The following is a 12,772-nucleotide window of genomic DNA, read 5'->3' on the forward strand; positions in this document are numbered from 1 at the left end:
TGACCATATCATGTACATCAGCACCAGTACGGTGGTGAGGCTTCGTTCGGTGATCCGCCTCACCTTTGAAATGCTTGCCTTTCTTTCTTACGGGATGCCTGCTCGGAAGAAATCGACGATGTCCCAGGTACACATTCTTCTTACAATTAGCCAAATATATACTGTCGGTATCGTCCAAACAGTGCGTGCATGCGCGGTATCCCTTGTTTGTCTGTCCTGAAAGGTTACTGAGAGCAGGCCAATCATTGATGGTCACGAACAGCAACGCCTTTAGGTCAAATTCTTCCCCATGTGCTCATCCCACGCACGTACACCTGTTCCATTCCACAGTTGTAAGAGTTCTTCAACTAATGGCCTTAGGTACACATCAATGTCGTCGCCGGGTTGCTTAGGGCCTTGGATGAGCACTGGCATCATTATGAACTTCCGCTTCATGCACAACCAAGGAGGAAGGTTATACAAACATAGAGTCACATGCCAGGTGCTATGGTTGCTGCTCTGCTCCCCAAAAGGATTAATGCCATCTGCGCTTAGACCAAACCATATGTTCCTTGAGTCATCTGCAAACTCCTTCCCGTACTTTCTTTCGATTTTTCTCCACTGCGACCCGTCAGCGGGTACTCTCAACTTTCTGTCTTTCTTGCGGTCTTCTCTGTGCCATCACATCGCCTTGGCATGCTCTTTGTTTTGGAACGAACGTTTCAACCGTGGTATTATAGGAGCATACCACATCACCTTGGCAGGAATCTTCTTCCTGGGGCGCTCGCCCTCGACATCACCAGGGTCATCGCGGCTGATCTTATAGCGCAATGCACCGCATACTGGGCAAGCGTTCAAATCCTCATACTCACCGCGGTAGAGGATGCAATCATTAGGGCATGCATGTATCTTCTGCACCTCTAACCCTAGAGGGCAGACAGCCTTCTTTGCTTTGTACGTACTCTCGGGCAATTCGTTGTCCTTTGAAAGCATATTCTTTATCATTACCAGCAACTTTCCAAATCCCTTGTCAGATACACCATTCTCTGCCTTCCATTATAGCAATTCCAGTGTGGTGCCCAGCTTTTTCTTGTCACCTACGCAATTCGGGTACAACAATTTTTTGTGATCCTCTAACATGCGCTGCAACTTCTTCTTCTCCAAATCACTTGCGCAGTTTCTCTTTGCATCGGCAATGGCCCGACCTAGATCATCAACGGGCTCATCCGATGCCTCTTCTTCAGTTTCTTCCCGCATTGTCGGCTCAGCTTCTTCCCGCATTACCGGCTCAGCTTCTTTCCTCATTGTTGTATCATCGTATTCAGGGAACCCATGGCCAGGATAGCTATCGTCGTCCTCTTCTTCTTCATTGTCTTCCATCATAACCCCTCTTTCTCCATGCTTGGTCCAAACATTATAGTGGGGCATGAAACCGGACTCAAACAGGTGGACGCGAATGGTTCTTGACGTAGAGTAATTGTGACCATTCTTACAGTCAGCACATAGACAAGGCATAAAACCATCCGCCCGCTTGTTTGCCTCAGCCGCAAGCAGAAAAGTACGCATGCCATTAATGAACTCGGGAGAGCATCGGTCATCGTACATCCATTGCCGGCTCATCTTCAATACACAACACCGAAAACACCAAATTAATACAATACATAAAGTTCATACATAAAGATCATACAACACTTAAATGCAACAAACAAATAACTCTCTAGCTAAAGAATTTAAATGCAACAACAAATGCGATCAAGATCGCAACTAAGGTAACAATTGATCCAACAGCATAATGATACCAAGCCTCACTATAAATGGCATATTTTCTAATCTTTCTAATCTTTAAGCGCATTTTCTCCATCTTAATCTTGTGATCATCGACGACATCGGCAACATGCAACTCCAATTCCATCTTCTTCCCCTCAATTCTTTTCAATTTTTCCTTCAAATCCTCGTTTTCTCTTTCGACTAAATTTAACCTCTCGACAATAGGGTCGGTTGGAATTTTCGGTTCAACTACCTCCTACATACAAATATGTATGTCAACTTGATGGGCATAATTTGTCATAAACACGAAATGCAATGAATAGTTTTAAAAGAGAATATACCACACCCGAATCATAACCCGGACGAGGGCCGACGAGGACGGATATCAAAACCATGGCACTATGTATAACAAACAACGTATGGGTAAGATAATTATACGAGTAACTATATATCCAAATCACACAAACATCAATTTTTTACATAAAACTTCATGAACAAGAGGCTCACCACAAGGTGGTGCCGGTGACGGGACGTTGCGAGCGATCGACGGTGGTTACGACGGAGATTTAGAAGGTACTAAGTAAACCACACCTACATATGCAAACTAAGTGTTATTTTTTACCTCAATTTGCATATAAATCAAATACTAGCACATATATATAATTCTTCCCAAATTACTAAACTCAAAAATCAATCACTATATAAAGCATTACACGAGCTAATCTAGCAATGAGAGATGAAAGGACAAAGTTGCTAACCTTTGTGATCATTTGAATGGATGGGGGCCTTCAAATCTTGACAAATTTTGGGCAAAATGTGTGATGAGCTTGAGAGGAAGAGGGAAAAGAACAGAGAGGAGAGGGGAAAGGGGAAGGACAGAGCGAGCTCGGGTGGACGAAGGGTCAATGTAGGACGACCTTTAGTACTGGTTCGTGATACGACCTGGTACTAAAGGTGGTGGAGGGGCCCCGGACTGACAACATCCTGCCACCACTCACTTTAGTACCGGTTCGTGGCACGAACCGGTGCTAAAGGTTCGCCACGAACCGATACTAATGAGAGCGGCCGGCTAGCCGTTGGAACCGACACTAATGCACACATTAGTGCCGGCTCAAATTCAAACCGGCACTAATGTGCTTCACATTTGACCCTTTTTCTACTAGTGTGACCACACGACTGACAACTTCTCAGCACATACAACCTCTGAATAAAATATTTAAAATACAACACATGATAAAATTATTAAAACAATTGGATTGTACAGAGAATGGCGGTTCCAACTTTTCTGAAATGTTACACTTAGCAATTAGGATGATGCGGATGGTGAAGTAATAGAACCAACACATGATATCATTCTGTGTAAATTTGTAAATTTCATCAAGTCAGGTAAAATAAACTTGTAGTGCCGACCATTCCACAAGCACATAGATACGACACATCAATACACCCACTTCTGTTGGTGCTTTACTTAAGTAGTAGTATTTTCACAAACCCCATGCCAGGTGTATGCCAAGTGCACTTCACCGAGTTTTACACTCGCCGAACCCTACCCCGAGTACATATCAGCATTAATGTTTTTTTCTGTAGTGCATTTGCACGTGCAACGCACGTATAAAACACTTGATAATTCCTCATTCATCATAGTTAAGAGACAATTATTTGAATAAAAAATGTATTGGCATGAATCGATACATGTTCCTGTCATACAGGAAAACGCTTGCTTGCACCTATTGCGGCATATAGGATCTTTTTTACATGAAGCGACGAATGTTCCTGTCAGTTACACACAAACAGACACCACTGGAATCATCTCGCATGCCAAGTTCAAAGTTTGGCGAGTTTTCTTTCGTCGGGAGCTCAGCAATCACAGTAGTCTACCGAGTATCAACGTATATGAACTCAGGAAACCAAAAGAATCTTGTAAACACACCTACCTATTTTCCCAGTTTCGAGGGAAGGGGACTCCGTGAGACAATATAAACCCATAAAACTCAAGTCATTGATGCGCCACTCATTCTTTATATGCATCAAGATGCTCTTTGACATGTAGATGCTAGTTTATTTTGCACTGAAATATGTCAAAACACTGAAATGCTGAAAGAAAAATACATGATCTGCAATGAAACTTTTCATCCATATTTCATAGCATTCACAACTGCCATATTTATTTGGAATTGCCATTGGCCACAAATTACAAAGTCTGCGCTAAATAAGCAAACCTTATACAATTCTAGTGGGCTACCATAATTTTTTGACTGCGGAATTCTACAAAATAAATGAATTTGGAACTACCTAGTGGTCTACAATCCCGGTAATCAAGCAATCCATGCACACTTTGTATAATAAATGGATTTTGCTTGAATAACAAACTAACTTGTTGTACAGTTCTACAAGCAGACAAGATAACAAACCTATAAGAGAAGATATGGAACCATGGAAGTACAGGGAGATTGAAAACACAAGCCTGACGTGTTCTTCACAGCAGATAATTTTGATTATTTCTTATAAACCATACTTACTATGTTCAACTGAACTGCAGTATACTATTTAAATTTGGACTAACCATGCTTTCCTAATACATCATCCAGGAAACAATTTCAAAATATACAAATAAGATCATGATGAGTAGTTTATTTGTTAATCACAATGGACACAAATTTCAAATTGACTTCAAGAAATAACATCATTTGTACATCTATGGCTTACGAACACCAGAGCAAATATTTGATACCAGCTTGAACTTCAAACAAAATTGCCCTGACGAACAACTATCCAACGGTACCACCCTGCACATCAAGAAAAAAAACATCACATACTCACTGCATTCCTAGATTTAGAGTGTTTTTGTGGCTCTACTATCTGAAACACCTTCACCGACAGAAAGTAGTTGTGCCAGTTGTTTAAGGAGAATAATAATCCACATACCATAGCCAGGATATAATTTTTCTTTCACATTTGCATACAAAGGAAAAAGCTCTGTAGAAAGATATTACCATCGCTTGGAAAGGAATCGATTGCAGTAGCAGTTGCATAAGAAATGATGCACTGATTTCTCTCGAAGCTTTCCTGCTTATTCACTTACAAAATTCAAATAAAGACCATCAAAAACAATTCGAACAGTCTGGTCAGTTGTAGAGGATTTTCCATATGTGATACTCTCCTGAATGTTGAATCTCAGCAATGTTATAGAGGAGTAGGCCAGTCTAATTAATTACATTTACACGTTTGTAAGTCTCGATCCTAGAAACTTGCAAACCTACGGTTCAAGAAAGGCTGCAATTTACTTTTTACTGAAAGATATGTTATTTATTGATCTCTCTCTATCTTATGGCTGAGATGAACATAATTGTGGAAAGAAGCCTCCACTGAATTTTTAGTCTCCACTGTACACCACCAACCAATTTCCGAACTAAGGAGGCGGAGGGGGAGTTGCATTACCAGATTTTGAAGCCTAGGGCGGTGTGGTAGTGTGAAGCTGCTGCCCCGGCAGCCACTGCAAAATAAGGTACAGTTATACACACAAAGCACGTAACTTGGGATCAAAATTGTGAGAGTATCGTAGGATATAACAGCTGTATACACACAAATAGTCATGGAGTAGCAGCTTAGGACATGCAGAGATAAGATGTGCAACCGCACAGGGAGAAAGAAGGTTCCAGGAGTGGTGGAACTCACCTGCGACGCCGTTCTTGCCGCCTTCGCCGTCACGTGGCCTCCTGGTTGTCCACTCGTGGGCTTCCTGGGCGACCCTCGGTCGTGGCACCGGGCCTCGATGCAGTGCGGCAGGCTGCTGGCAGCTGAGCGGGTGTCGCAGGGCGTGATGGCGCTGCGCGGGGACCCGACGACGCCCGACTTTGCTGCTCCCGCCGATCTTCTGGTTCCCGGCGCTCGAGCGACTCAACCTCTCGCTAGCCTCGCTGTGGGGCCAACCGCTGCTCTCCTCGGCCTCGCGAATTGCAGGGGCGCCCGCCTCCTCCTCCTCCAACCACCTCCCGCTCCACCGAAAGAGATCGCCGAGCGGAACACCTTCATTGCCGCGCGCCTCGCCGCCTACTCCCCACCATGTCCGACCTCCCCCTCTACTGCTGCGACCCCTCGACGCTCACCAGCCCCGCGCTAGGCCAACCTCCGCAGCGTCTATCTCGGGGTGGATTAGGAAGTGCATCGACGAGGAAGGGAAGGGAGGGCCGGCGGCGCAACGTTGCTGCGGATCCGTATTTCTCGATCTAGGGAGAGATAGAAGGGGAATCGTGCCCAAAAATCATGGGGCTGTGGGCGGGGCCGCCGGGATCGGGAACGCGGAGCGCTAGAAGAATCGCAGGCTACGCGTCTGCTCGGCGGAACATTTCATCTCAGACGTTTATCTAGACGGCGGACCGTTCGTGTAATATAGGCAGTAGGATGTGCTTAGGTTGATCTGATCTGATGGTACAGGTTATTCTGTGTACAGTTTGATGTGTGGCTTTGGGAGAAGTCATGTTTGCTCTTTTAATAGTAGTATAGAAGACGTTCATCTAGACGGCGGACCGTTCGTGTAATATAGGCAGTAGGATGTGCTTAGGTTGATCTGATCTGACGGTACAGGTTATTCTGTGTACAGTTTGATGTGTGGCTTTGGAAGAAGTCATGTTTGCTTTTTTAATAGTAGTATAGAAGACGTTCATCTAGACGGCGGACCGTTCGTGTAATATAGGTAGTAGGATGTGCTTAGGTTGATCTGATCTGACGGTACAGGTTATTCTGTGTACAGTTTGATGTGTGGCTTTGGGAGAAGTCATGTTTGCTTTTTTAATAATATTATAGAAATATAGATATAGATTGTACATTCTTCACTTGCCCCTTCGCATTTGCTTTGAAAAACAGCATGCTGTCATCTGCAAACAACAAGTGGTAGTAATACGGGCCGCAGACTCGCTACATGGGCCGGCCCAGTCAGGGGACGCTCTGTGCGAATCGGGGCCAATTTGACGGAGAGACCTCCCCGCAAGCACGCACGCACGCCTAACCCTAACCCTAAGAATCCCCTCCCGCAACCAGGTCGTGTCTCAGGGCGCATCGCCGAAGGCCAAGCCCTCCCTCCCTCCCTAGCAGCGCCCCGCCCCGCCCCATCGATCCCGGCGGGACGCGCCGCCGGCGCCCCAGGCCCAAGCTCCGTCGCGCGCTCGACGGCGAGGGATGGATCCGATGGACATCGTGGGCAAGTCCAAGGAGGACGTCTCCCTCCCCAAATGTAAGCTCGCTCGTGCCGTTTCCTCGTCGTGCGCGATATGCTCAAAATTGACGACCTAGCTAGCCAGGGGGCGTTACGAGGCAGGGAAGATGAGCGATATGTATGGTGGGGAAAGTTAGGTCTGCGACTCTCATCCCATGACGCTTGCAATTGGACATGGGATTAGTTATGTAATGGAGCCCTTTTTCCGGCGAATTACGCCCACCTACTAATTACCCACGGGAGCAGCTTTTGGGGACATCTATCAGTTATAATAATGGTCAGATATTGATTTGCTTGAATCCTGGATTCAAAGTGTTTGACTGAAACTTTCTGTCTACGGTTTGATTATAGTATTATAATTGATTCAATGCTATGCTTTTCGTTTCAGCAACAATGACCAAGATTATCAAGGAGATGCTACCGCCTGATGTTCGAGTAGCAAGAGATACACAGGATCTTCTTGTTGAATGCTGTGTAGGTAATTAAGAAATACACACTCCCTCTGCTTCATATTATATATTTGTCATCCTCTGTTTTCAAACTTTCACCAAGGCGCGCGCTAGCTCCATGAAAAATACTATCACCTGATTACCTCCGTGTCAAAAACGTCTTATAATTTGGTACAGAGGTAGTAACTTGCTTGGCAATGCTTATTGTTTATGCACTCGGAAGGTAGGTAGGAATACTAAGACAATATGAGACAGTTAGTATAGGCAGAAGCTGCACATCGTCTAACCTTGTCTATGTGGTTTTGATATATTCAGAGTTCATCAATCTTCTTTCTTCGGAATCCAATGACGTGTGCAGCCGGGACGACAAGAAAACTATTGCCCCTGAACATGTTATTAGGGCTTTGCAGGTTTTTTATCTTTCCATTTCCTCCTTCTACTTACAGTACACTGCATGATTACATTACTGTTTTTATTTGAGGAAACATAGTTACAGTATATGTTTTATTTTTCATCATTATGCATCAACATCTTAACTACTCATACTTCGATAAACATATACATATATTGTTTTGATGTTCTGATAAAGCCAATTGAATGCAATTCATAATATCTTAGATTATTACGACAGGGTGAGCTGCTGTGATATAAACTGGCATGGCAAAAACCTTCTGAAAACAGTCATACCGGTTCATAGGAATAATTTTTCTAATAAAGGGCCAACTCAAGAGGGCTCGTGTGATCATTTCTGGAGAACTGTTGGAGTTTTATTTATAAATGATCCAAGCATCAATTCTTCAAAAGCTTAAATTTGATTTTTGAAAAAAGCCAAAATAACTGAGAACCAGCCAAAAGCAACCAGTTTGCTAACCACCCAGGCAGGTTTTCTTGTGGATAATAGAATCCTGAACCCAAAATTTCGGGCTCTAAAACATATTTGTGGATGATCTTCCTTTACAATAGTTAGTTTCTGCTTCTTTTTTTTGAACCAGGCATCACCCCTTTCCATTAATGAACAGCGGAAATACATCAGTTCTGAACCCAAACTGAGCACAAAAGGAAACGGGAAAGGGAGAGCGAGCTCAGCATCACCAGAAACCCACTGTGAACGTGCGTCATCGACACATTCACCATGGGGTGAAAACCCGACGACACTCTCACAAAAGATTATCCTAACAAAAGGAAAGGAGAATGTCCAGCACTCCAATGAGGAGACAGAACACATCCAAAGTATCACACCCACGCAAGGGGCAAACAGCACCACAAAAGAAAACAACCAGCAGAGGCAGCCTACAGGGACAACCCAGAGAATGGTCAGCGCCTTATCAGTTCCTCGCTCCATCATCCTGAGCAGCAGCACAAATGCGCATCAGGTTCTTCGCATTATCCTTGAGCATCGTTGCCCCTCGTCGCATAGCCTCATCCTCACTCTTCAGCAGACCTGCCCAATAATCCAGAAACACATGAAGAGAACACCACTTCAAAAGGGTTTTTTGGAAATCTGAGCTCAAAGGTCGCCTGGTTATGACAATTCCAGATGGCCCAACACATAGCTGCCAGACCAAAAGTATAAAAATTACTACCATCGGGTAGAAAGGTGTAGAACCACGGGTAATATTGCCAAACATTATATTAGGACAAAGATCAGTGCCAAAGACTGATCCCATGATTCTCCAGACCACCCTAGCCACTGGGCACAAGAAGAAGAGGTGTTGGGACGTTTCCCTTTCGCTGCAAAAAGTGCAGCGAGGATTACCCGCCCAGTTTCTCCTGGTCATAATATATCTAGTTTAACACGGTGTCTTGGAAAAGTTGCCAAAGGGATTTGAATCTTAAAGGGGATCTTAGCTCTCCAAATCCACTTAAAGTTGCAATCCGCAATATTTCTCTCTAGGAACTCATACATCGACTTAGTGGTAAAGATTTCTTTGGGGCCCAGAGCCCAAACCACCCTGTCAGGACTCAGGATCAGAAGAAGTGTTCAACCTGTTCACAAAGGAACACAACTCCCCCCATTGGGAGGCCAGAATAGGGTTCAGACGTCTCCTAAAGAAATCATTGACATTGATACTATGCCATGTTGCAAATGACAAAAAGCTCAGGAAACCTGACATATAAAGCCTGATTCCCATTAAGAGAGTCAAACCACAATCTAGCGATATTACCTGACCCAAGAACCACCTTCCTACCAGCCATATAGTGGAATCAGAGAACTTGCTTTTCACCGTGGCCACCGAATCTCACTTATGGTACTTTGCCTTAATAATATCTTGCCAATCAGTGTATTTAGGCAAACAGCTTGGTGCATGAGATATGCATTTAAAAAAAAACTGGCAAACAGATTTGCCTGCTCAAAATGAATCAAGCCATCACGGCAGTTGTCATTACAGTTTACAGACAATAATTGTTCATCGGGGACAAACATGGCCATTGACCATAGTTCAAACAGATGAAGACTGAAATAAGAGAAGAGACCAGAATAGCACATAATGAGGCTTGCAGTCGACCATCATCAGCGTCCACACTAGTCAATTAATTCCTTAAGATACGAACTGAACTGACATCGCATGAGATAGATATTACTAACCTGCATGTGGAATTCGTAATTGTTTTCTCAATTATCTTTCTATCCACAGGATCTTGGCTTCAAGGAGTATGTTGAAGAAGTTTATGCAGCCTACGAACAGCACAAGCTTGAAACTCTGGTTTGTACTGCTGTGCACCCGCAAGACTATGCGTACTGTTCCCTTTTCTAATGTTGCAGAGTATATTGACACTTCCTCTTGCGCAGGACTCTCCAAAAGCAACCAAGTTCACTGGTATAGAGATGACTGAAGAAGAAGCTGTTGCTGAACAGCAGAGAATGTTTGCTGAAGCCCGAGCAAGGATGAACAATGGAGCTGCCAAACCAAAGGAGCCTGCATTAGAACCACAGAATCAACCCCAACAGCCCCCACAACCTCATCTGCAGCTGCATCCCCAAGCACAGCAGCCTCCACAACCTCAACCGCAACTGCATTATCCTCAATCACAGCAGCCCCTGCAACCGTTTACTCAGGCTCCACCACAGCAACCCCTGCATCCTCAACTGCAACAGTATACTCAGGCTCCACCACAGCAACCCCTACAACCTCCACTGCAGCTGTATCCTCAGGCTCAACCTGAGCAACCGCTGCAGCCTCAATCCTCAGGATCAACCACAGGAACCTGTGTAATCTCAGCTGCAGCTCCATCTGCAACCGGCACCACTGCTGCTGCAACCTCCGCCCCAGCAATCCCCGCAATCTCAACTGCAGCTCCATCAGCAACCCCAGCCGACGCTAGTGCCGCCGCCGCAACCTCAACCCCAGCCACCTGAACTGCAGCAGCCCCAGCCGCTAACACAACTGCAAGCGGAACATGGCCTGGACTGGGACAGTTAGTGGTTCGGAACATGTAGCGTCACTATAAGTTAAGACTCTGCCTCCTTTAAAATTGTGCGTTAGGTTTGCCTGCATCTTGTACAATGTAAATCGTGTGTGATTTCAGCCACCGTGTCTAATAATCTGAAGCTCTCTAGTAAGCGATGTACTTACTGCGCTGGGTACTGTGTTTATGACTGCTGTAGTCTCATGGTATTGTGTGTGACGTGTCAGAAGCTACTCCATTACCAGTGTAATCAATTGCCTAACTTAATGTTCACCCGTGATGATAGTAATTGATTTCAGTGTGCTACTGTTGGTTGAACCATTGGTTGCAAGATGCCATCACAAATACTGAAGTTTATTACTTATACATGCTCAATGTTCAATTTTCTACTGGGTACTGTTCATTTTGGCTTGTGCAGTCACTAGTTTTACACATTTCGGCATTCTCGCATAAATTGTTTGCAACTGATCCACCTTTTTTTAGAATAAACTGATCCACCATCTTCTACTGTATCACTTGGGAGATGGCTGTTGGTTCAGTGGTTAGCACCAGTGTTTCAGTTCATGGATGCCTGATGCCAAGTGAATTGCTTTCCTTTGGGCTACAAATCTTTGTTGGATTTTGAATTAAGGAGCAACCATTCCAACTCCAAAAAAACAAACAACCTGTGGATATGGTACCAAAAATGTCACGGGAGCAGCGGCCCAACCGAATGTAATATCAGACGTCCAAAATTGTGACAGAGAAGTGGCCCAACAGGTTTAGTGATTGTTCGTAGCGATCAAAGCGAGCGGGCGTTGGATTAAGATAACTAATCTGACGGTCAGAAATGCCTAAAAATGATGATCGAACAGCTGCAAATGCTATTAATGGTTCAAGAGGGCAGGAAAAGCTGCACAATTTCAATGTCTCCCCCAAACCAGACCCCAAAACCTACCCACCCGCCGCCATCTCGGCCTACCTCCTCTCTTCCGTCCTCCAGCTAAAGGAGTGGTGTCCTCCTTTTAAATTTTTTTTGAAGAAACATGGTACAAACGTAGATACTCACATACACGTATGCACACTCGCCCTATGAGCACCCCCGAGAGATTGAGCCGACAAATCTTAAGATTGATGAAGTCCCCATAGATGCCTCGTAGTTGATGGACACGCCATACCGCCGGAAAAATAGCGCCCAAGAACCTAATATAAATTCAGGAAATATGCGAGCACCCATTCTAAGTATGACATTTAAACCTGGGTGGGTTGATTCCATCACAAGGAACCTAACCATCTATTAGTTCACTCTTTGATGCTTTTTTGTCATGTTTTTTCTTTGGTTTTTGTTTCACAAGCTGCATCTGCGAGGTGGCGGTAGCAATGACGCATTGGAATAAGGTTTCTTTGGTCTCTCTGTACCTCGATGGGCCAAATTCGATGTTAACAAACGGTCTGCGAAGGTATGTGTCATCAGATTGTTGGTTCTTTTCGGATCTTGACAGTTAGTGTGTATATAAGGGAAGCAAACTGGTTATTGGTGCATCGACTTCGACATCTTCATTCCTTTTGTTCTGCGGCAATGTCCACTAACTACAACCCTCGAGATTGGCATTGCAAACCTAGGCTGCGTGGGGTGCTGTCCCAACTGATGTTTCTTTAATGACTACTAGATCTTGTTATTCGCGGCAACTCGCTATTGCGGTCCTCAAAAGCCTTGTAGGGCGATGGTGTTTGCAGGTGTCTCTAGTCCTTACTGCCTGATCAACGTATTTTTCAAGCTCCAATGGATGATGAGCAAGTGAAGAAAGAAGAAGACTAATATGTTTTTCCATGTAATTTTACTTTTCAAATGTCATTTTGTGTCTTGTTCTTCAATTGTCATGTGTTTTCCTTGATAAATATATTGCTCTTTTCGTTTCAAAATAAGTGTCGTTGATTTAATACAACTTTATACTCCATCCGTTTCTTTTTGCTCTGC

At 44.4% G+C, this 12,772-nt stretch overlaps 1 long non-coding RNA gene and 1 pseudogene across 2 annotated transcripts; one reads left to right on the top strand and one right to left on the bottom strand.

Annotated features, from left to right (window-relative positions):
• Window positions 1–3,894: 3,894 nt before the first annotated feature.
• Window positions 3,895–6,270, bottom strand: LOC147981283 (uncharacterized). The gene is made up of 2 exons (XR_015598900.1): window positions 5,422–6,270; window positions 3,895–5,239 (listed from the first exon to the last, which is right to left on the bottom strand). It is a non-coding gene; the product is annotated as an uncharacterized LOC147981283 (long non-coding RNA).
• Window positions 6,271–6,700: 430 nt separating this feature from the next.
• On the top strand, window positions 6,701–11,133 carry LOC147981284 (uncharacterized; annotated as a pseudogene). The gene is made up of 5 exons (XR_015598901.1): window positions 6,701–6,976; window positions 7,347–7,436; window positions 7,723–7,817; window positions 10,044–10,112; window positions 10,199–11,133. The product of XR_015598901.1 is annotated as an uncharacterized LOC147981284 (transcript).
• Window positions 11,134–12,772: the final 1,639 nt, after the last annotated feature.

The sequence above is a fragment of the Triticum urartu genome, chromosome 3A (assembly GCF_056163025.1).
Source record: "Triticum urartu cultivar PI428250 chromosome 3A, HENAU_Tu73, whole genome shotgun sequence".
NCBI lineage: Eukaryota > Viridiplantae > Streptophyta > Magnoliopsida > Poales > Poaceae > Triticum > Triticum urartu.